This window comes from Protopterus annectens, chromosome 1.part2 (assembly GCF_019279795.1).
Source record: "Protopterus annectens isolate FY-2018-M chromosome 1.part2, PAN1.0, whole genome shotgun sequence".
In the NCBI taxonomy this organism is placed as follows: Eukaryota; Metazoa; Chordata; order Ceratodontiformes; family Protopteridae; genus Protopterus; species Protopterus annectens.
In genome coordinates this window covers 320,800,918-320,823,718 of record NC_056727.1, presented here as the reverse complement: position 1 = coordinate 320,823,718, position 22,801 = coordinate 320,800,918, and positions in this window count along the sequence as shown.

The window sequence follows — 22,801 nt, the reverse complement described above, 5'->3', positions numbered from 1 at the left end:
TGTGTGTGTGTGTGTGTGTGTGTGTGTGTGTGTGTGTGTGTGTGTGTGTGTGTGTGTGTGTGAGTATCCTGCTTAGATTTGTCCATGGAATCTGGTATGAACATGGTGCCATGCAAAAAATAATGAATTAATTAGATATCCCTATACATCTGTGATGTGATGCCCGTGCCCTGGCCCAGCAATCAAGGAGCCTCAATCCTCACCACTAACACCAGTGAGGGGAGTCCATATAGGGAAAGAATAATAAATACACGCATAATAAAGTACACAGTCAGTTTGGGGCTGGTTTCTCCCTTTCTCTCCAGGTCCCCAATAAGACTCCCCACTGGCAAAGCTATAGGGTCCAGATTTCAGCTTAGTGGGCAAGCTAAAACCTTCAGAGCACTCTCTGTCCAACCAGTGCTTCATGTCCCTACCCAAGTAGCTGACACACACACACACACACACACACACACACACACACACACACACACACACACACACACACACATACACACTTTGAGATAAGAGTTATATACAACCACACAGCCACTCCTGGGTAAGGCTGGCACAGGTTCTCCAGGTGTGCCCCTTTTCTGCCCAGTCTAAAAGTAGTACCAGTTGCCACCACCCACTAATATCAGCAACTCAAAGGCCTTTCTGAAAGGGTGTACAATTATTACTGTGCAATATTATTATCCAAATGGTAAGTGTGACTGAACACTCAAGTCTTATTAGAGTGACTTGGTACATATCACTATATACATGCAATGTTGAGCTTAAATTAACTCTACATAAAACAGCCACAGTTGAAAGGTTTAAAAAATATGTAATAATAAATAATAAAAGCACAAGACAATACTTCTTACTACACAGTGCTAGTCAAGAGTTCAGAGATCACAGAGAAATACTGAAAAATAATACAGTATCAAAAGTTCTGACATCAAAGAAAAACAAACTAGTCTAATCTTCATATTTCCTAGCTATATCTAAGAGAAAACACAGTTCTAAATAACTTACATATAGAGCAAAGCAGTGCTGGTGTTGGATGTTTTCAAGACAAAATGCTCAGAGGTCTCTGATTCTCTCTCTTTAAATTAATAACACAGAGCTGCTTCACATGACATAATTTTTCACAGTTCTCTGGAGTTCCCAGGCTAACAGAAACTACATTTACATTCTTTATACCTGGTCAGAAACCAGAGCAATAAAGGACATTTATACATGCAAATTCTAGCCATTAACTCTGGTCTTAAAACAATGGGCAGGATGCCTCCCTCTAGACATATCGGCTCCGAATTTTGACATCAAAGAATTGACTTATCAGCTTTGTTACAGCAGAGTGAACTGTTGTTCCATTTTTGCAGTTCAATATCCAATGCAGTCTTTTCACATTTAAGGGAACAAGCCCATGACTTACATTAATATTTACAAATGACAGAATTATCTAAAAAATTCTGTCTGGCCAGGCTGGCAGCCTTTACCTATCTTCACCCCCCCTCCCCCGGAGAACTCAAGCTAGTTTTTTAAATGACCTTTAAGAAACATTGCTTGAGAGGGTTAGGTCTATCTGAGTATACCTTACCCCATTCCCTGTCTTGAGAACCCATCTGCGTTGGCATTGCTAAACTCACTGCAGTGCTGCACTGACATATCATATGCTTGCAACCCTAGGCTCCATCTTAGCACCTTGGCATTTTGCTGGCTGGCTTTGACTAACTATGTTAGGGGCTCGTGATCTGTCACTAAAGTGAATTTTCTTCCATACAGAAAAGGCTGAAGTTTCTGCAGTGCCCACACTATGGCTAGACATTCCTTTTCCACAGCTGCATAGCATTCCTTCTTGGGTTGGAGCCTATGACTGAGATACACCACTGGGTGCCCTTTTCCCTCTGAAGAAATCTGGCTAAGTACAACCCCCACCCCATGGTTTGAAACATTCACCTGCACAACAAATTCTTTGCTGTAATCTGGACTGGCTAACACAGTGGGTCCTCCAAAACTTCCTTAAGGTCCTGGAATGCCTGCTCACATGCTGGGGTCCACACTACTTTATCTGGCCTGTTCTTCCTTGTCAGGTCTGTGAGGGGAGCAGCTATGGTATTATAACTGAGGATGAACTTTCTGTAGTACCCTGCTGTCCCTAAGAATGTCCTTAACTGCTTTATGGTAACAGGTGCAGCCCATGCCTGAATGGCTTTCACTTTGGCAGGTTCTGGCCTGATATTACCACTCACCACTCCATGTCCCAGGAAGGAGACCTCTGTCATACCCACCTGACATTTGCTTGGCTTATTGGTCGACCCTGCTCTCTGTAGTCTGCCCACCACTTCCCTGACATTTGAAGGTGCTCTTGCCAGGAATGGCTGTAGATGGCAATATCATCTAGGTAAGCAAGGGCAACCCCTCCTGCTCCTGCTAGGATATGATCTACCAGCCTCTGGAAAGTCGCTGGGGCATTTTTCATCCCAAAGGGCATCTTTGTGAACTCATACAAGTTAAAAGGAGTCACAAAGGCTGACTTGCCTCTAGCACTGGGAGTCAAGGGCACCTGCCAGTAACCCTTAGTAAGATCAATAGTTGTAAGATACTTACCCCACCCAGCTGCTCTAAGGCCTCATCTGTCCTAGCCATAGTGTAAGCATCTAACTCTGTGTGACTATTTAATTTCCTGTAGTCCACACAGAACCTGGTGCTGCCATCCTTCTTTGGCACTAGCACCACTGGGGAGGCCCAGGGACTGTTGGACTCTTGAATCACCCCTAGTTCCAACATCTCCTGTATCTCTTCCCTCAAAGTCTGTTTGACTCTCTCAGTCAAGGCCTATTAGGGGCCTGCCTAATAGGTCTTTGGGGTCCTGTATCCATCTGGTGCTGCACCAGGGTAGTGCACCCTGGTTTCCCTGTGAACATGTCCCCAAACTCCTGTAACACTGCTTTGATTTCTCAAACCTGGGTAGGAGATAGCTGCTCTAACATTGCTACCCCTTCCACTGAGGTGTCTGTCAAAGCCTCACTGAGGAGGTCAGTCACCAGATCTCCCACAGAATCCTCCTGCCTTCTACTGAAATCATGGTAAGGTTTCATCATGTTAACATGGCACACTTTGTGCCCCTTCCTTCTGCCTAGCTGTTCCACCATGTAGTTAACATCACTTACCTTTCTTACCACCTTGTAGGGTCCCTGCAAAGCTGCTTGCAGCTTGTTGTGTCTGACAGGAATGAGAACCATTACATGCTGCCCCACAGCATACTCTCTAGCTCGAGCATTCCTGTCATACCACACCTCCATAGGTTCATAGGTTGGTACTAGGCTATCAGCACTAAGGCCTATACAAGCCTAGCCATAACAATTTCCTGGCTATTTCTTCCACACTATTTACTTCCCTGGACCCCTGTCTAGCAGGGCGACTGACGTGATCCCCGGGGTGAATTTCCTTTCTCCCATCCAATCGTCAAGGTTTCTTTTGAATAGGGCCAAAGAGGCACTCAGCTTGACATGTATGGGCAATCTATTCCAGAATCTGGGGAGTCTCTGGGTCAGGAATCTATCTGTCCAGCATGTTTTGCTTATTGTGATGACATGGTATAGATCCCTGGAGTGTGTGGCTCTGAGGGATTGATTTTATTAAGTGTAGCATGTCCAACAGCTCTGGGTTTGACATGGCTTTGTATGTTAAGCAGAGATCACCTCTGAGTAGATGATATGTGACAGAGTATAGCTGGAGTTTTTTAAGTCTGTAAGCATAGGGCATCTGCTTTAGGCCTGTGATTCTTTTAGTGAGATATTTCTGCGGCCTTTCCCGTTGTTGAAGATGTCTTGAGAGATATATACCAAACGGGGCGTTGTATTCTATAATGGGTCTAATGAGGGATGAGTACAGTGGGACAATGACCTCCATTTTTCTGGATGAAAAGCCCTTAGTGATGAGGTGTGCCACATAGAAGGATTTCCTGACTGTTGTGGCAATGTGGTTATCGAAGGTGAGACCACTGTCCACCTGTGTCTCTAAGTCTCTTATCACACTTTCGGTGTTTAGTGTACTGCCACCTATGTGGTAATTCACCTTTTCTGTTGTTGGGCTACTGCCAAATTCTCCTGAGCCAAACCCATGAGTTCCCTGAGCCTTGTCCTGAGGTTTAGGACATATGCCACAACAGACTCCTTGTGAGATTCACACTCACTTTCCCACTCATCTCAAATTAAATCTAAAGGTCTCCTCACCCTATGCCCATACAGCAACTCAAAGGATGAAAAATCTGTGGATTCCTGGGGAACCTCTCTGTAAGCAAACAGCAGATGGGGCAAATATTTTTCCCACTGTCACTTAAACTGGTCTGCAAATGCTCGTAGCATGGACTTGATTGTATAGTTTAACCTCTCAACAAGACCATTAGTCTAGGGATGATAGGAGGTGGTCTTCATGTGCTTCACTCCACAGTACTTCCACAGACAAGCCAGCAGGTCTGACATGAAATTGGCACTTCTGTCAGTCAGTATTTCTTTTGGGAAACCTATCCTGCTGAAAATCTCTAACAAAGCAATTGCCACCTTTTCTGCCTCAATGGAAGACAGAGCCACTGTCTCAGGGTATCATGTAGCATAATCCACTACCACTAGGATATACTTTTTACCTGTGGAACTTGGGGTACTCAGACGTCCCACAATATCCATAGCTACCCTCTGAAATGGCTTCTCAATCAGAGAGAGGCATCAAAGGAGCTCTCACCTTGTCTCCTGCCTTGCCTACCTTTTGGCACTGCTCACAGGTCCTGCAGTAACCTGTTACATCTCTGGAAATTCTAGGCCAATAGAAGTTCTGCATAATACATCTCTTTGTGCATTTTATGCCCATATGACCTGCAAAGGGAATATCATGGACTATGACTAGAAGTGCCAGATGGTAGGCTCTAGGCACTACCAACAGCTGTACCCTCTCACCTTCTAGCTCTCCCTCAGGGGTCCACTATCTGTACAGTAACCCTTTGCCCCAGTATACAGATTCTACCTTCCATTGAGAATCAGGTGCCTCACTAGCTACTTGCCTCAGGCCTTGCAATGTAGGGTCTGAGAGCTGAACCTGTCTCAACTCTCTCTTTGTAACCCTTCCCAGCTCCCCTTCTACAGGATGTCTGGCATCCTCTGACAGTGGTGCTTCACTGTCAGCCTGGATACTACTACTCACCTCTACCTTTGCAGTCCCTCTGTCTAAGGGAATATCATTACCCACAAGCAACTGTGGCTCACCTTCAGTTTCACTGCTACAGAATAGCTCCCTCCCTGAAGTAACCACCCCATCAGTCCTGGCTGCAAGTATGCAGTCTGTCTGGTTGTCGCCCAGGCTACCAGACGACATGCTTGTCTCCTAGCCTGACTGAGTGTAACTGCATAAGCACATGGTACTGCCTCATCTAAATTTTTCCCTATCAGGACATCTGCAGGATGGTAGTTCAGTACCCTTGTTGTCTCAAGACAACCTACTATTGGCATTTTGCCTTTCCTACTTACTGGCTGTCTCACCTTTTGTTCCCCATCTTGCTTCTGTGGACATCTGTATGCCACATGGCCCCACTGGTTGCATTTAAAACATTTAACCCTAGATCCTGGAAGTGTACCTGGACTAGTGGCTTCCCCTACTACTGGCAGATTCTGTTGGGGCAGTCTGTGCTGCCCACCATGGGTTCCTTTAGACCCATGAGCAATACTGGGGGCCTCTTTCCTGTGCAGGGATGCCCTGCTTGCAAGGTATAAGTCTCCCTTCAGGTCTATATTGCAACATCGAATGCATAAAACAGCGAACGATATTACATCAACACATTTTCAGCGAAAGCTGAAAATGTCGAATCCACAAAACAGCGATTTCTTTCCTAGGGAAAGAAATCACTGTTCCAACCCCCACAAAAAAAAAAAAAAAAAAATAACACACTTCCAAACACATACCCAGTTCTAATTATACCCCCCCCAAAAAACAGTAAACAACTAAATACACTTAAGCACATAACCCAACCATACATTTAACGAAAAAAAAAAACCAGTAAACATTTTAAACCATATGCACTTACCTTAAACCGTACCTTAACCCTAAGGTCAGTAACTCTCGCACATTTACATAAACAGCTCCAAACACATACACACTTAACTTAACCCTAATTCTACCCCTGCAAAACAAACGTAAACAACGGAAAACACATACACCCGTAACTCAACCATGCATCTAACCCAAAATATAAAACAGTAAACACTTTCATACATATGCACTTACCTTAACCTGCACCCTAACCCTAAGGTCAGTAACTGTTGCACAATCACGCTCGGGAGCTATACCGAACAAGGGACCACACTACACTTCAGAACACAGCAAAACAACAAAGCGGTCAAGCGACTTCTTTCCCAGGGAAAGAATTTGCTGAACAGCTGCTTTGCTGTTTTGCCTGTTCACTCTATATGTGTCGACGAAAATGCATTCGACATAATGCATTTTCGTTGTACTCATAGGAGTCCCTCCCTTCTTCCCCAACTCACCTAAAGTAGCACAATGTCTATCAGCTAACCAGATCCTCATGTCCTCAGTCAAAGTGCTAAGGGCTTGTTCCCTCACCAAAAGGTCTGCCAGCCCTTTAAAAGTGGTGACGAGAAATCCACTCACCTACCCATGAAAATAACTGCTCAGTTCAGCAACATATTCACACACACTTTCATCTGACTTGCATCTATGCTCACGAAACTTTTTCCTATACGTTTCAGGTGTTAGCTTAAAACATTCTAACAAGTGATGTTTAACAGCAGCATAATCAAAATGTTCATAATCAGCAAGTTTAGACAACACAGTTATGGCTTTACCATGGAGTAAGGGGGTCAGGAACCTTACACAGAGCCTTTGGTCAATATCATACTGTTTACATACCCGCTCAAACATATGAATGAAACTATCAAAATGAACCCCTCTTTAAACTGTGGAAGAAATTTACTGACCCTTTGTGTTTCTGGGGTCCAGTTACTCCCTTCCCCATTACTTCCATGACTCTGGTGAAGAGTAAGCATCTCCTTCTCATGCTGCCTCTGCCTTTCCTTTTCCTCAGCTTCCAGGCATAGCAGTTTCCCATTCTCCTCAGCCTGCAACCATCACAGTTTCTCATTGCCCTCACTCTCTAAATGCCTCAGTCTGTCAGCTGCTTCTGTTTCCAAACACCTGGCCTCCAACTCAAGTCTCTTTAGCTCCAGATGGATTTTTAAGTCCTCTGCAGAAAGGTTGAGCTGTCCATTATCTGAGTGTGTTACATCGCCACTGCCAGTCTGATCATCCTCCTGTTTGCTATTTTCTGATGCAGCTGTGACTAAAGCTGCAGTCATGTCTGCCTTAGTCAGGTTTCCATTCACCAGTCCCCTAGCCTGGCACATCTCAGCCAGCTGGCTCCTGGTCAGCTTTCTGTACTCCTCTGCTGACATGCTGCCTGCTCTCCCTGACTAACTAAGCTAACAAAAGGAATAAAACAATTATGATCTGAACTCTGAGTATTCACTGCGTGGCTGATGTAAAGTTCAAAACACCTTCAGTGATCACTGTACACAAGCTAGAGGAATTCACTCTACCCACACCAATACAAGCCAATTATTATTGCCAACCAATTAATATGTGGTGAGGATATCCCACCACTGCCAAACAATTAATATGTGATGTGCATGCCCTGGTCCAGCAATCAAGAAGCCTTCATCCTCACCACTAACACCAGTGAGGGGTGTCCATATAGGGAAAGGATAATAAATACACACACAGTAAAGTACAATTTCCCTTAAGAGCACACAGAGATCACAGTCAGTCTGGGGCTGGTTTCTCCCTTTCTCTCCAGGTCCCCAATAAGACTCCCCACTGGCACAGCTATAGGGTCCAGACCTCAGCCTAGTGGGCAAGCCAAAACCTCCAGCACCCTGTCTGTTCAACCAGTGCTTCATGTCCCTGTCCAAGTAGCTGACACATACACACACTTTGAGATAAGAGTTATATACAACCACACAGACACTCCTGGGGAAGGCTGGCACAGGTTCTCCAGCTGTGCCCATTTTCTGCCCAGTCTAAAAGGTAGTACCAGCTGCCACCACCCACTAATATCAGCTACTCAAAGGCCCTTCGGAAAGGGTGCCCAATTATTACTGTGCAATATTATTATCCAAATGGTAACTGTGACTGAACAGTCAAGGCTTATTAGAGTGACTTGGTACAGTATCACTATATACATGCAATATACTCTTGAGCTAACTCTACATAAAACAGCCACAGTTGAAAGGTTTAAAAAAGATTTAATAATAAATAATAAAAACACAAGACAATACTTCTTACTACACAGTGCTAGTCAAGAGTTCAGAGATCACAGAGAAATACTTAAAATAATACAGCAGCAAAAGTTCTGACATCACAAAAAACAAACTAGTCTAATCTTCCTATTTACTAGCTATGTGTAAGAGAAAACACAGTTACAAAATAACTTACATATAGATCAAAGCAGCACTGGTGATGTTGGATGTTCTCAAGACGAAATGCTCAGAGCTCTCTGCTTCTCTCTCTTTAAATTGGTAATACAGAGCTGCTTCACATGACATCATTCTTCATACTTCACTGGGGTTCCCAGGCTAACAGAAACTACATTTACATTCTTTACACCTGGTCAGAAGCCAGAGCAATAAAGGATATTTATACATGCAAATTCTACCCATTAACTCTAGTCGTAAAACAATAGGCAGGATGCCTCCCTCTAGACATATCAGCTCTGAATTTTGACATCAAAGAACTGACTTAACAGCTTTGTTTCAGCAGAGTGCACTGTTGTTATATTTTTGGAGTTCAATACCCAGTGCAGTCTTTTCACATTTAAGAGACCAAGCCTATGGCTTACATTAATATTTACAAATGACAGAATTATCTACAAAATTCTATCTGGCTAGGCTGGCAGCCTTTACCTATCTTCACAACTTCTTCCAAGGTTTGTTGTGTAACTGAAATGTATGCAGGTCAATAGTATACTGAAAATAATAATGGCTAGTATCCACTGAAAAAAAATTTACTAATAAAATAATAGATTGACAGGCCCAGGTCTAAATCATTTAAATATCTTTATAAGTGACATTTCATATGATATATATATGAAGTGTGCCTTTGTTGCAAATAGCCAAAAGATACACATCATATCCTCTGAATTGTGGAGTCCCACAAAGGTTTGATCTTGGGCCCTTTACTTTTTACACTATTAGTATTTCTGCTGGAAATCTAATTAGCAGAAATGCAGCATGCCATTGCTACACTAATGACACCCATCTTTATTTCTCTTTTTTATGGAAAAATATTCTGAATGTGTATACACTTGATGATTTGGGTCTGTTCATCGGTGGCTAATTCTTAAATGGTCAATATTTAACACCTCCAAAACAGAGGCCATAGCAGCTCATACTACTGCCATTCCTGGACATTTTGCTATACCTCTTAAGGAGGCTTGTAGTTCTTCAGGTGTGCCTGGAAATCTCTGTTTGCATCTCTCTCTTACATATTCTGCCTTGCATCTGTGGAATTTGCTACCACTTAGTAACCTTAGCTTAAGATCACTTTCCAGTTCTACGCTCTCATTTATAGTCTTTTAATTTATATGATTTTTTAGTGCAGGTTCATAGGTAAATACTCAGCTAGTTACTCTTGCAGGCTATTTTAAATGTAGCCAATTTCCCTTGAGGATAAGGATCAAACTCTGCACCTTGTATTTGTGAGGTAAACACCTTAACCATTATACCAACCCCCAAACCATTAGCTGTATTTTAATTTATTGTTGATTAAGTTATGAGTTCTAGATTCTGTTTTATCTATTTATATTTGTTTATTAATTGTACCATTTAGTGTGCCATAGGCCTTTCAGCAAGAGGAAATGAACTTATCCTAAGTTAAGCATTTAAAAGCACCTGATACAACTAGAGCCAAAGTTAAAGGTGTGGTGATATACAGAAAGGATAGAAAGAATAAACATTATGAAATGGACATGAAAAGGTAAAAAGAAGGGTCAGAACACTATTGGTTAAACACAAAGGAAACAAAATGTAATGCAATGCTCCTAGGTAGCATAAATCAAAGAAGAGTGCATGACTGAAAGGAAAGGAACAGAAATACAAGCTGATAGGGCTACTATTTCCCACACAATGTATGCAAGCATGCAATGCAAGAAATTAGTACTGAATGCAGGCAGGACATTACAGTGAAAAAAGAGGCACTATGCATAACACAGCCATTCTTCTTTTCCCAGTTAGGGGTCATCACAGTGGATCACCTGTCCGCTCATGATTGGCAGAGGAGTTTTACAGTGTCGAGTTGCCAGCCCGGCACCCAACCTTCCACGGAAGGCACACACACACACCTAGGGCCAATTTAGAGTGTCCAATCCACCTACAGCATGTCTTTGGGATGTGGGAGGAAACTGGAGCACCCGGAGGAAACTCACGCGACCATAGGGAGGACATGCAGTCTCCACACAGAAGGCACCCCAGCCAAGAATCGAACCAGAGAACATCTTGCTGTGAGGTGGCAATGCTAACTGCTGCACCACCGTGGCTGCCATGCATAACACAGTCATTAACAGAGGCAATTAAATGGCCCACTGAATGACTTACATGATGCTAACCTCTATTGCTCTTTATTTGTCAACACAAAATATTTTGTAGACAGGTCCAATAGACAATGCAGTAAGACAGACTCCTAATCTGTTCTACAATGTAATATTTTTTTCTGTCTTTTCAGTACCGATGTTGTTCACTGTATTTTTTAAACAACACAGCAGGAGCATATTAATCCAGAAGATCAAAATCCCACTTCCATACAAATTGACAGTCCTAATGAAACTCTCAGTAATTAGGAAGAGTATGAAAAAAATTAAAACTATATTCATATAACCATAATAAACCTACTTTGAAGTAACAAGATAAAAAGTGTTGCCCAGATAATTTACTACAGTGCTTATCTTTTTGTATATCTGTTTTAAACTGTTGGAAAACAGCAGGAGTGCATTTATGCATAATGGTCAAACAACTTCTTTTCATTCTATTAGAATGTCTTAAAAATTTCCATTACAACCACATTAAAGGAAATGTGATACTGTGTTAACATAGTTCATATTAAAAAAAAAATCAAAATGAATATATGCCATCAGGAAATTTGCTGATCTATGTACATCACATGCATAGTTCAAAAAGGGTAGTATTTTGAAGATCTGTTCAATTGCGTTCTTTAATCTTCTCATTTATTTCCCCCCTCAGAGCTACATTCTTGTCAGTTCGTTGTTTAGCAGATGGTTGCGTATGTGCTTCACATAACTGTCTCACCCTGGGTTTTTTGATCTTCAGAAGCACTGACTCTGATGTGTAAGTCTGACACATTTGTATCTGGATAACTGACAGGCTTTTTGATGATAGCAGTGACCCAGATGCATGTTAAAATATCTTCATTCCTCTTGACAATTCAAAATATTTCTTCTCAGACTTTTTTCCTGGATAAATGAGAAAAGGCTAACATAATTCTTCATACAGATCTATACAGAGCATTTTCAGTTCTATGTCACTCTGCACAAGATCTAGTAAATATGGAGAACTTTTATCAGCTGACCTTTATAATACTTTTCTTAGGATTATTTTGTTACTTAGGGTTATGCTGCTATTGTTCATCTGGACTTATATATCAGAATTCCATTTCAACATATATGATCTGCATAATTTTGGAAAATTGCCTTTGTCTCATCTTTAGTGCTTACATCTGTAATAGCACTTATTCCCCATCACATAATGCACTGTTCTGTACTGTATGATGTTATATACGTTTCATCTTGTTCATGGTTAAAAGGGTCTTAGACTACTTCCTTTACCTGGTTAACAAATAAAAAAAATCAACTTTTATACCTAACTGCTGCTGTTTTTTTTTTTTTTTTTGTGGGAAGTTTTATTATTTTGTTGAACTACTGAGGTTATTTTATTAAATTTCAGTACACTAGTCATCACATTAAAAGGAAAAAAAAACTTACCAGGTATATTTAATACATTTCCCTAAGAGTGACTCATCTGTAGGAAATTCCTTTACATCCTAGTAAAGTGCTTACCACTTTGCATTACCATTGTCAATTAGGTATCTACAAATTCTCCAAGTAAAAAGAAAAAAAAGACTGAAGGTTTGCCTTTTTTTGCTCTGGTCTTCCCCTGACCATTTTTTTTTGCTCCCCTCAGAACCTCATCTGATAGTTCCACCACTGGCACCCAATTAGCCCATTCATTCCAAAAGTATGAAAGCTGGCCATTCCTGAGCTAGGTAAATTCCCTACTTCCCATTCATTCCAAAAGTATGGGAGCTGGCCATTACTGGGCTAGTTGAAAGCCCTACTTCCCATTCAGTCCAAAAGTATGTGAATTGGTCATTCCTATGCTAGGTGACTGCTCTACTTCCCATTTATTCCAAAAGTATAGGAGGTGGCTATTCCCAAGCAAGGTGAGAGCCATACTTCCCATTCATTCCTGTCCAGGAGTCATGGATGGCTCTCATTCTATGTAAAGATGCATGTGGCAGGGAGTAGGATAGCTTGCTAAGCATGGTGCTTTGTGTATCCCCTCCATCCTAGATGCACTCCATCCCCCCATCAACAGCTCCATTGACTTCTGCCATTGCTCTCCCCAAAGGGAAACATGCCTCTGCATGCCAGGTTTTCCACAGCTGCCAGTGCAGGGCACATGGTGCACTATGACAGTATGGGCTCAGCAAGTTTGAACCCCTCCAATTAACACCTAGTGCTTCTGATAGGTGATTCCGCTATAGTGATACAAAGCTACCTGCCCCCTACTCAGGATAGGTGAGTTGGCATTGTTTAATCACTCCCATCCTCCACAGGCACCTCCTGCAGGTTCCCTGATCCATTGCATCAATTCAAGTCATTTGCAGCCTAGTAAAGACTTTATCCCTTTATACCCCAGAGCTGGCTGTCCTTCTCTGATCTTCAAGCTTAACCCTTCCCCAGCTGCTCTACTGACCTGTTCATTCCCTGTTGCTGAAAGGCCTGTAGCCCATTCATTCTCTGTGAAGTGAGACAAGTTTAAAAGGTGCAGAGTTATACTGAAGAAGATCACGTTTTTTTTTCTTAAACCCTGCTTCCCTCCACATGCTCATTGGCATCCAAGAGGTCGGCATTCAATGTGCCTTTGTGATTCACTTTATGGTTGTGCGTGATGTGATGAATTGACCCCGACACCCCTTGTAGACAAGCATCTTTGCTTGATCCATGGACTTTACTTGGGATTTTGCAGTGCAGAGTGTGTACATGAGCATACATCCTTCTCCACAAAGAGAGTTCAGCAAACATAAAACACATCATTCCTCTCTTTTATGTGTTGTTCTTACTTCATGCTCAGCAAACTGAGTACCCAGGAAGAGGATGAACAACTCAGTTTTAAAACATTCATATGCCTGAAAGAGGGCACCTCTAAAAGCCTTTAAGTATACTGAATGTAGTTTCAGATACTCAAGTCTGTTATGGTATGACAAAGTCTTCACTGAATAAATTTGTCTTGTATAATACTTTTGAATGATTTTCAATTTACTAAGCTGCTTTACTAAGTAGGTAAAATAGCAGGCACAGCATTCTATTCTTAAGTCTCAAAGTCACTGTCTTTGAGATGTTTTCAATAGTACAGAAACATTTCCTGACAATCATACTGCATAGGATAGAAACTCGTTTGATTACTTACCATAACTCCCAGAATCCTAATTTTGGAACCTTAATATCTCTATGAGCTGATAAGCTATCATTATTGACTGAATAAAGGCAGCACTTATTCAATGAACCCAGGTGTAAAATAGGGCCCTTCTACTGTTCAGTTTAGTACTGTATCTATCGGCCCAAATAGCCAGTTTATGTAAACACTTGAAAGGCCTGCTGTTTCCTTTATGAGGAAATGACTGTAGCCACATTTACATCATGTCTAAACATTTTTAGTAATGCTGTTTCAGTCCTAGAAATATTGGCCATGAATTTGTTAAACTGAAAGGGTCAGAGTACTAGATCTTTTAATTGTACAACAATCGGAGATATTATTGTCAATCCTAACAGTGGATTCATGATTTCACATCCCCTTGTTAACTCATTTTGTAACGTAAGGGCTAACTCTCCAAGTTTATAAGGATAGTGCAATAGCCAAGTGAGGCATAGAAGCAAATGTCTTTTCTGTATCTAAAAATAATATCCACTAGCACATTAGCCCCTAAGGCATCCACCACAATAGGAGAGAGAGAATGATACTATATTCAAAATACAAGATCTTTTATGGTGGAACCCATGCTGACTTGTGACATTGATGTGTCACTTAGTTTCATTTGACATTGTTATTAGTGTCCTGTTAAGGCATTTCTCCACTATGCTAAGAAAGCCAATGGGCCTGTATTTTTTTTTTAATTGCTGACATTCCTGTCCTTACATATAGGAATGCTAAAGACTTTTCACCAGAGATCTGGTAATGCCTATGCTCTAGTGTTTTTCTGAAACAGCAAAACTAATCATGGACTAATGCAATCCCTTATTTGTGTCAAAAGAAATCAACTTTTAATTTATTCTGGTCAGCAGCACAATAGATTTCTTAGTTTATTTAATGCTCCTTTAAACCTCTTATCTTCAATCAAAGTGCAGTCATCTCCCAACTCCACAATTTCCTCAAATGCATCAGGATATGATGGTATATTCTTTGATTTTGAGCCAGACTTCCTGAAGAGTGAAGTTAAGTGACAACTGAAAAGCTTTGCTAATAACAAGGCTGTAAGAATTCCAGCTGTAGTTTTAAAATCTTGCAAAATAATGTTGTTACTGTCTTGATCATACTTTTGCAGTAAATCTGCAATATGAAATACTGGCCACAGGCAATACTAAAGCGTGCTCAGATATCAAATTGCTGCACTTGCTTTGCAAGCTAGCAAGGTACAGCTTAAGGCTCTGGAAGCTAGATCCTAGCAATGTACAGAGTATGAACGGAATACATTCATTTGAGCATCCACACTAACCTCAAATGGGTGTAACACCGAGTCTGACTGTCGAATTTCACAGTGGCAAACGGTCAGAATGTCATTTAAAAGACAGAATGTGACATTTCTGACCACCCTACCACCTAAACAAGCACTACCATGGGTCAAAAAGGGGGGGGTATTGTACGTTTCGCACATATTGCATTCAGAAAAATGAGGATTTGCTGCACTGCTTTCAGACATTTTCCAGTTGTCCATCCACCAGCCGACCAAATTAATGTATACCATATGAACTTCCAGATATAGGTTCATAGGTTCATAGGTAGGTACTAGGCTATTAGCCCTAGGGTCTATATAAGCCTAGCCAAAAAGGTACCCTGGCTTTCGCCACCCAAGAAAATTATTTTAATGTGCCCCTGTCGAGCAGAGCCACAGAAGTGATCCCCAGGATGAATTTCCTATTTTCCATCAAATCATCAAGATTTTTCTTGAAGAGTGCTAATGACGAGCTTTGTTTGATATAGATAGATAGTTTGTTCCAGAGTATGGAAAGCCTCTGGGACAGGAATCTATCACTTCATCATGTTCTGTTTATTGTGGTGACAAGGTTTAGGTCCCTAGAGTGTGCAGCTCGGAGGGATTGAGATTTATTTAAGTGGAGCATGTCCAACAGCTCTAGGTTTGACATAGCTTTGTATGTTAGGCAGAGATCACCTCTGAGTAGGCAATATGCGACAAAGTAAAACTGGAGTTTTTTGAGACGGTCTGCATAGGACATCTGTTTGAGGCTGGTAATCCTCTTTTGAGGTATTTCTGTGGCCTTTCCAGTTGTTGTAGATGTCTTGTGAGGTACATACCAAAATGGGCATTGTACTCTATAATGGGTCTAATGAGTGATGAGTAGAGGGGAACAATTACCTCTTTTTTCCTGGATGAGAAACCTTTTGTGATGAGGTGTGCCATGTAAAAGTATTTCCTGACTACTGTGGCAATGTGATTATCAAAGGAGAGACTACAGTCCACCTGTATCCCACGGTCTCTTATCACACTTTCAGTGTTACGTAGACTACTGCCTATGTGGTAGATCATGGGTACAGAGTTTTTTTACCAAAAGGGATGACAATGCACTTTTTGGTATTGAGCTTGAGGCCATGGCTTTGACACCAGTCATCTGTCTCAGTGAGGCCCTTTTATAGGATGTCCATATAGTTAGGAGTTTTGATTATGGATCCTAGTTTGCAGTCATCTGCGAACTTCATTAGCCAAAGACTGTCTGTGTTAGCCTGTACTTCAGAGAAGTAGATACCAAACAGGAGAGGACACAGGACTGAACCCTGTGGTACTTCACTTGTCACTGTTCTGAAGTCGGATTTGGAGTCTGCTACTTTCACAGTGTGGGTTCTGTCAGTGAGCCAGTTGGCAACCCATCTTGTAACAGGGATTTATACCTAGTTTAGTGAGTTTATCTATAATTCCAGAGTGGGGGATGGTGTTGAAAGCCTTGGCAAGATCTAGATAGGCTGTGTGAACCACCATACCCTCATCTATGGCTTTGGTGACTGCTTCAAAGAAGTCTATCAGGTTTTGGTAACATGATCTGCCTTTTACAAATGGAAAAAAGGATTCACAGTAATCACCGGTAGCAATGTACAACATGAAAGTTGACATGTAATAAGAAAAAAAAAACAGGAAAAGAATTGGTTATCATTGTTTTATCAGAAGAAACATTAGGACCTTCATTTATATTCCTGCACATATGGCAGGACTTACAACTGAAAGTTTCTTTAATATTGACATTCCTGTCTATTATTGTATTTTCATTTTCAAAAATCTGTTTAACATTTCTACTCTTTTGATTACTAAATTTAGGACTAGAACCCACTGAAGATAAAACTACTGAACTGCCATCAAGTATCTTTTAATTCCCACTCATAATTCTCTTAATGCTAATACAAACCACTAAATACATAAGAACTGTGGCATTTTTCCAATTCACCTTTTCACACTAACGAGTAGTTTTTGTGGATATTGTTAAAGTGAAAATATCTTCTTGTGAGGAAAATAGGCAGGTACTACTTGATGTTATTATTCATTTTTTGCCTGACAATTAATTATTTAATGACATCAATATTGGCACTGTTATTGCAACTGTGGAAGTTCCTAAATCCAATAAGAATATTTGTGTCATAATGGAAGTGCATGTGCCTTTTCATTGTGTGAAAAGTACCAAACAGGTTTAATGTGTGACAGGTATGGGTGTCAGCATTTGTAGTGAAATTAGTAATAATCCTATTATCTCCAGAGATGTCAGGAATCAGAGTTGCAATATGAATCATGGTTCAACCTCTTACACTATTTGTTTGGACAAGGAGGAGATTTCTGCATAATTAGAAAAGCTACGTTTAAAGCACAAGGGACTGCAATTAGACAATACCTACTTTCAGGCTAGTCTTAACCATAATGGGGTGTTGAGCAGTTTAAGGATTATTAGGATTCCTTCGGGTGATGGTTATTCACAAGAATGTGTAAAAGCCTAGAATGAGGTATGCAAAAAAACAGGGTTATCTTATGTAAGACTGTTGCCTGACAATGCCATCACCAGTATGCAAAAGTGTGAAAACAGAATGTTGGCATTACAAGACAAGATCTCTGTGGTATGTCTGTCCAATGATATTTCTAATAGTAGGGACAGTATTAATACAAAAGTTAGAAGGGAAGATGTTATGCAAAGAAAAAAAGAAACACTAAACGTTTCCAAGGGACCAGAGTGACTATGAATAGTTAAATGTAATTGTGTCTATACATGTAGAAAAAAGTTACCAATCAGAGTGAGGAGAATCCAAAGAAGACAGAATGGTGTCTTTAATGAAACAGCAAACCTTTTGGAAGGTAGCACCATCAGAAGTAATGTCAACCAAGGTGGTGGCCCATGTTAATGGAGAATCAAACAATCCAGTGATCAATTCTAGCTATTGCTTTTGAAACTTTGAAGGAAAAACAAGTAGAACAGCTAGACAGTTTTGCAGCTACCCCCTGCCCCCCCCAAAATGGGTTTATTTTGAACAAAAGAAAACCAAGTGGAAAATGACAACAGACCTTGGGCAGGAAGTATTAAACCGGAGATGCTTTTGCCCAAATTGAAGCAAATGAACCAGAAGAAGAATCTAATAAAACTGGAAAATGGTCAAAGAAATAGTGCCCATGGCATTTAACATACTCAATGTTTCTTCCAGACAATTGACTGAACTTGAATTACAATTGCTGAACAAGGGTTTTTCCTTTGTTCCAGCCAGTAATGCTGGCTTAAATGACACTATTAACTGTATGAAAGCGTATACACATAACCTGAATTTTAGTGTATTATACAAGAACAAACAACACTACAGAAATGATACAAGATGGATGAAATCGAGTATGTATGCACCTCACATACATCTAACCATACAGGCATCTGAGAGTAATTGTGCGATGGAAATTAGAAGTTTATTAAAATAAAATTTTGAAACATATTACAGATTAACTCATGATGACAAAAAATTTTTTTCTTTACCTAAAGGGAAAACTATTAGATTACTGAAGGTGGATAAGGTTGGAACCACTGTTATGGATGTAGCAGATTAAGAGAAAAAAATATTTTGTTGAGTGATATGAAATACTATAAGAAGTTAGCAAAAATGACATTTATAATTGTTGTACATTAATAGATGGTTGGCTATATGGCAACCAATTAGATGGCATCAACGGTGATGTGATGTATATTTTTGTCATATATCAGATCCATATTGGTGCTATATTTGGTATTTCACAAAAAATGAAGACAGTCCACTAAGACCTATATTTTCTTTTAAAATTCCAAATTGGAGTCTGTTTCAGTATTAATGAATTGGGCCTTAAGGAAGGCAAATTTTCCTGTACTTCTTGTATAAGGGATTAATTTCACTTTAAGCAACACATCACTTCTTGTGTTATAGAAGGTAATTAAACCTTAGTATGCATCAGCATGAAATATTTGTATACTGTTTATTCAACATGAGCTAAGATGGGAGTGGATTTGTAACATGCTTTTAAAAGACCAAAGTTCAGCTGTCAATTTATAGGAAGGGTGCATACGTTTGGTTCTTACTTATCTGTCTAGCTATCTATTTATCTATCTATCTACCTATCTGTATCTGCATATATTTTTTGGTTTAAAAAACAATATTTTCAACAAATGGTGGGGGTAGCCATGGAAGTTAGATTAGCTCTTAATTTTCCAATTTGGTGATGGGACATGGAGAACAGCAGTTTACTTATGACATTATTATTCTAAGATTTTGTTTTATTTCCAGTTCATTGATGACCTTTCTTGTTGTGAAAAGGCACTTATGTGGAATTAAGGTGTTTTTTAATATATGGAGCATACTATTTGCTTTCAGAATTTTTTTAATACTCTGATAAAGTTTATTTTGTAACTTGATAGCGATGAAAGTGTTAACTATTTTCAAGGAAATTAAACCTTTTACTAGCAGTTAATTGCTGAATTCCTCATTTTATTTGATTTTTGAGTGGCTTTTGTGGATATTGTCACCTGTTTTTATTTTTTTAGATGCTTAGTTTGGAGAGCTTCAGTCCCGTAATGTGTGGAAAGAGGGACATACTTATACAGCATTTTTAAGGTTGTGTACTCTAAAAGTAGTTTTGATTTTCTCTCTTCAGTTAACAACATTTCTAATTAGTAATATCAATTGACTTTTCATTCGTGTTGCATTTGATTTAAGACCACATCATTTTGGTTTCCAGGTTTTCCACTGCATGATTGTTTATTTGTCTATATATTCTATGGGGTTCCTATTAAATGATTGAAGACGCATTCTTTCAAATACATCTTGATCAATCTTGAAAGCACGAAAAGGCAAAATAGAGAAACGCCATATAAGTGAATTCTTTCCCTGGGAAAGAAATCACTTGGCCGCTTCCGTTACTTTGCCATTTTCGTGACTGTAGTGTGATCTCTGAGTTGGTATATTTAAGTAGGGGAGGTGTGGGGCACAGCCCCCCTCATTGGGGGTGGGGTGCGAAGCCCCCCTACTTTATGTAATGTTTTAATTTTTTTTGTGGAACAGCGATTTTTTTCCCTTGGATTTAACATAGACCCATTCTATGACCCATTTTGTTCAAAACTTTTGCTTTCTTCCATGATCAATATAAAAGTCACTGGCTTAGCTACTGGGTTCAAATATACAAACAGACCTTCCTGTCCTTGCTTCGAATTAGCAACATGATAACCATCTGTTTTCCCTTTTAACATTTTCTCCTGTTCTTGTAGCACATTTATAAGACTTTATTCATTTTGTGACATAAACTAACATAATCAAATCAGAGAAGACCTGCTTCAGTTAGGTTTCATTGTTGGAGAATGTAGGTAAGCAGCTATGGATCATAAGAGGTGGTGACAGCTGACATAACAGCCCAATATAATGTAGAATGAGAAAAGGAAGTTGATGTTGATGATGATGATGATGATGATACTTTTTTCATTTTTGTTCCTATTCTGGGTTATACTGTTTAAGTGCTCTTGAGTTGCTGGTTTTCTTTATTTATTTGCACATCATCTTTCACATAATCATTTTGACAACCCCAGTGGTCAGTGCCATATGTTTGTTTTTAGAAGTCACTGTTATATACACCAGGCTTCTTCATCAGTCTATGTATGAATCCATGTAATATTCTCAACTCACTTTTTATATTGATTTTAGATGTCTTCTGACTTATTTTTTCAGGGTTGATTAGGCACTTCAGTCTTCCTAGCTATAAAGGAAATTCAAAGAGCATCTTGGATTAAAATGCAGTCTGTCTCCTCATTATCACATATTTTGTTAGTCAAGGTCAATCAGCAACCTTATAAAGCCCTCAGTCCTTTTTATTTTCATACCAAGTAACCACCTGTCTCACCACAGTTATGATCTTGTTTGCTTTAAGGCAGTATACTCTGACGGTTTAATTTTTGCACACACAGTCTTCTAACTTCATCTTGCAACTTTATACAGCCCTGGGAGATTGTTTTGTATACTTTCTCTAGTTCAAGGTTATAATTTTGGTGGCACAATATATTTCATGGAAAAGGTTTCACTTCTTTTTCTGCAAATTATTGTTTCTTAACAACATTCTCTAAAGGAAAACAAAGTCTTGCCTTTCAGCATCACCTATTTCAATGCTTAAGTAATTATTTTCATCTAAGGTTTTACTTTGCTCAGGTGCAACACTATACTGCAAAAGATCCATTTCCTTCTGACCATGAGAGACCCTGGTGCAAAATGCTCCCATTTTGTTGCACTAAATGTAGCTGACCAACATTTCTTTTTTTGGTTAGCTCAGATTGTTGTATTACAGCAGCAATTCCGTGACAGTAGCACAATTATTGTTCTGCTTATTACTTATTTTGCATCTTATTTTTACACAGGCAGCCTTAATACCAATTGCACCAAGTTTGTGCATAATTTCTTTCTTGTGCTATAGAGAACCTGTCTTTGTACTTTCAGAGGGTTTAGTTTCAAAGCCAATGTGTTTTCTTATCTCACTCAGAAACACTCTCCCCTTTTTTCCTGTCACAGGGTTTAACCTTTTAGAAGAAACATCTTTCTTATTTCTTCAACAATGAACTCCTTTTTTTTGTCAGAAGGTTTCAGTTTTAATTTAGAATCATTACTGTTTTCATAGCAATAAACCCACTTTTCTTTTTGCAGTTGTTTTTATCTTTTAAAATGCACCTTGCATCAACTTTATTTTGCACAACTTGTCAGAAGTGATTTAATAAAACAATTTTATCAAACAGATTTTTATTACAAGTTTTTTTAATATAGCACCAACAAAGACTTCCTTTTTCAGGCCGAGCTTTAACTGCTATGGAGGTCGACTTTTATTGCTGGAGCAAACCTCTGTACAGGCACAGGGAAAATATTCATGCATATTTAACAACCAGTCATTTCATATTAGCAGTCTGCTACTAAGGAAGACTTGCTACTGCTCAAATAGCACTTAACACAATTTGTTGTTGTGTAGAATTATGCACTTTATCTCCGGAAACACCTGACAAGCTTGACTTCTGTATGAAATGATACATTTTGCCACAAACAACACCTAGTAAAATTCAGTCCTGAACAATCCTCCGCCATTGTTCAGTGCTTTCTACACATTGTACAGGTTTTAATTCCTAGCAAGCAGTTCTTGACACACAACTTTTTCAGCAGTTTCTGTTAGAACAATGGGCAGGATTCACAAAGGCTTGCACAGAGTGTAAGAGACGTGTAACACTCCATGCAAACCTCACGATGCAGGAACAGCCCTAAACTCCGTGTAAGAGACCAGCTAAAATGTCTCTTACACGGACTGGGCGTGGATATGCTAAATACATCACTTGCAGCCGAAAGGTATGCAAATGAGATATATTAGCGATCTACGAAGCAGAAACCAGCCCGTGTAAGAGACGTTTTAGCTGCAGAAATGTACTCAGTTGACAACTGAGTACGTTTCTGCAAAAATCTAGCAGAGCCATGTCAGCTCCAAATAAAGGGTGCATATGTGTCAGGCAGCGTGCCAATGGCCAAATATGTGGCCATTGGCAAGGTAACCCGATGCAAAAATTATAAAATATATGTTTAAACGCAGCGCAGCCCCACGCAAATGGTTTGCGCTGTATAAAACATAAAAACGAAGGTTATAAACCTACTAATGTGGGTTTTATGCAATACATGGAATGACAATGCAGGGACCAGCAGACCAAAAGCAATATGGCCACCGTGTAGTGGTTGCTAAGGGGGAAGCTGAGTCTAAG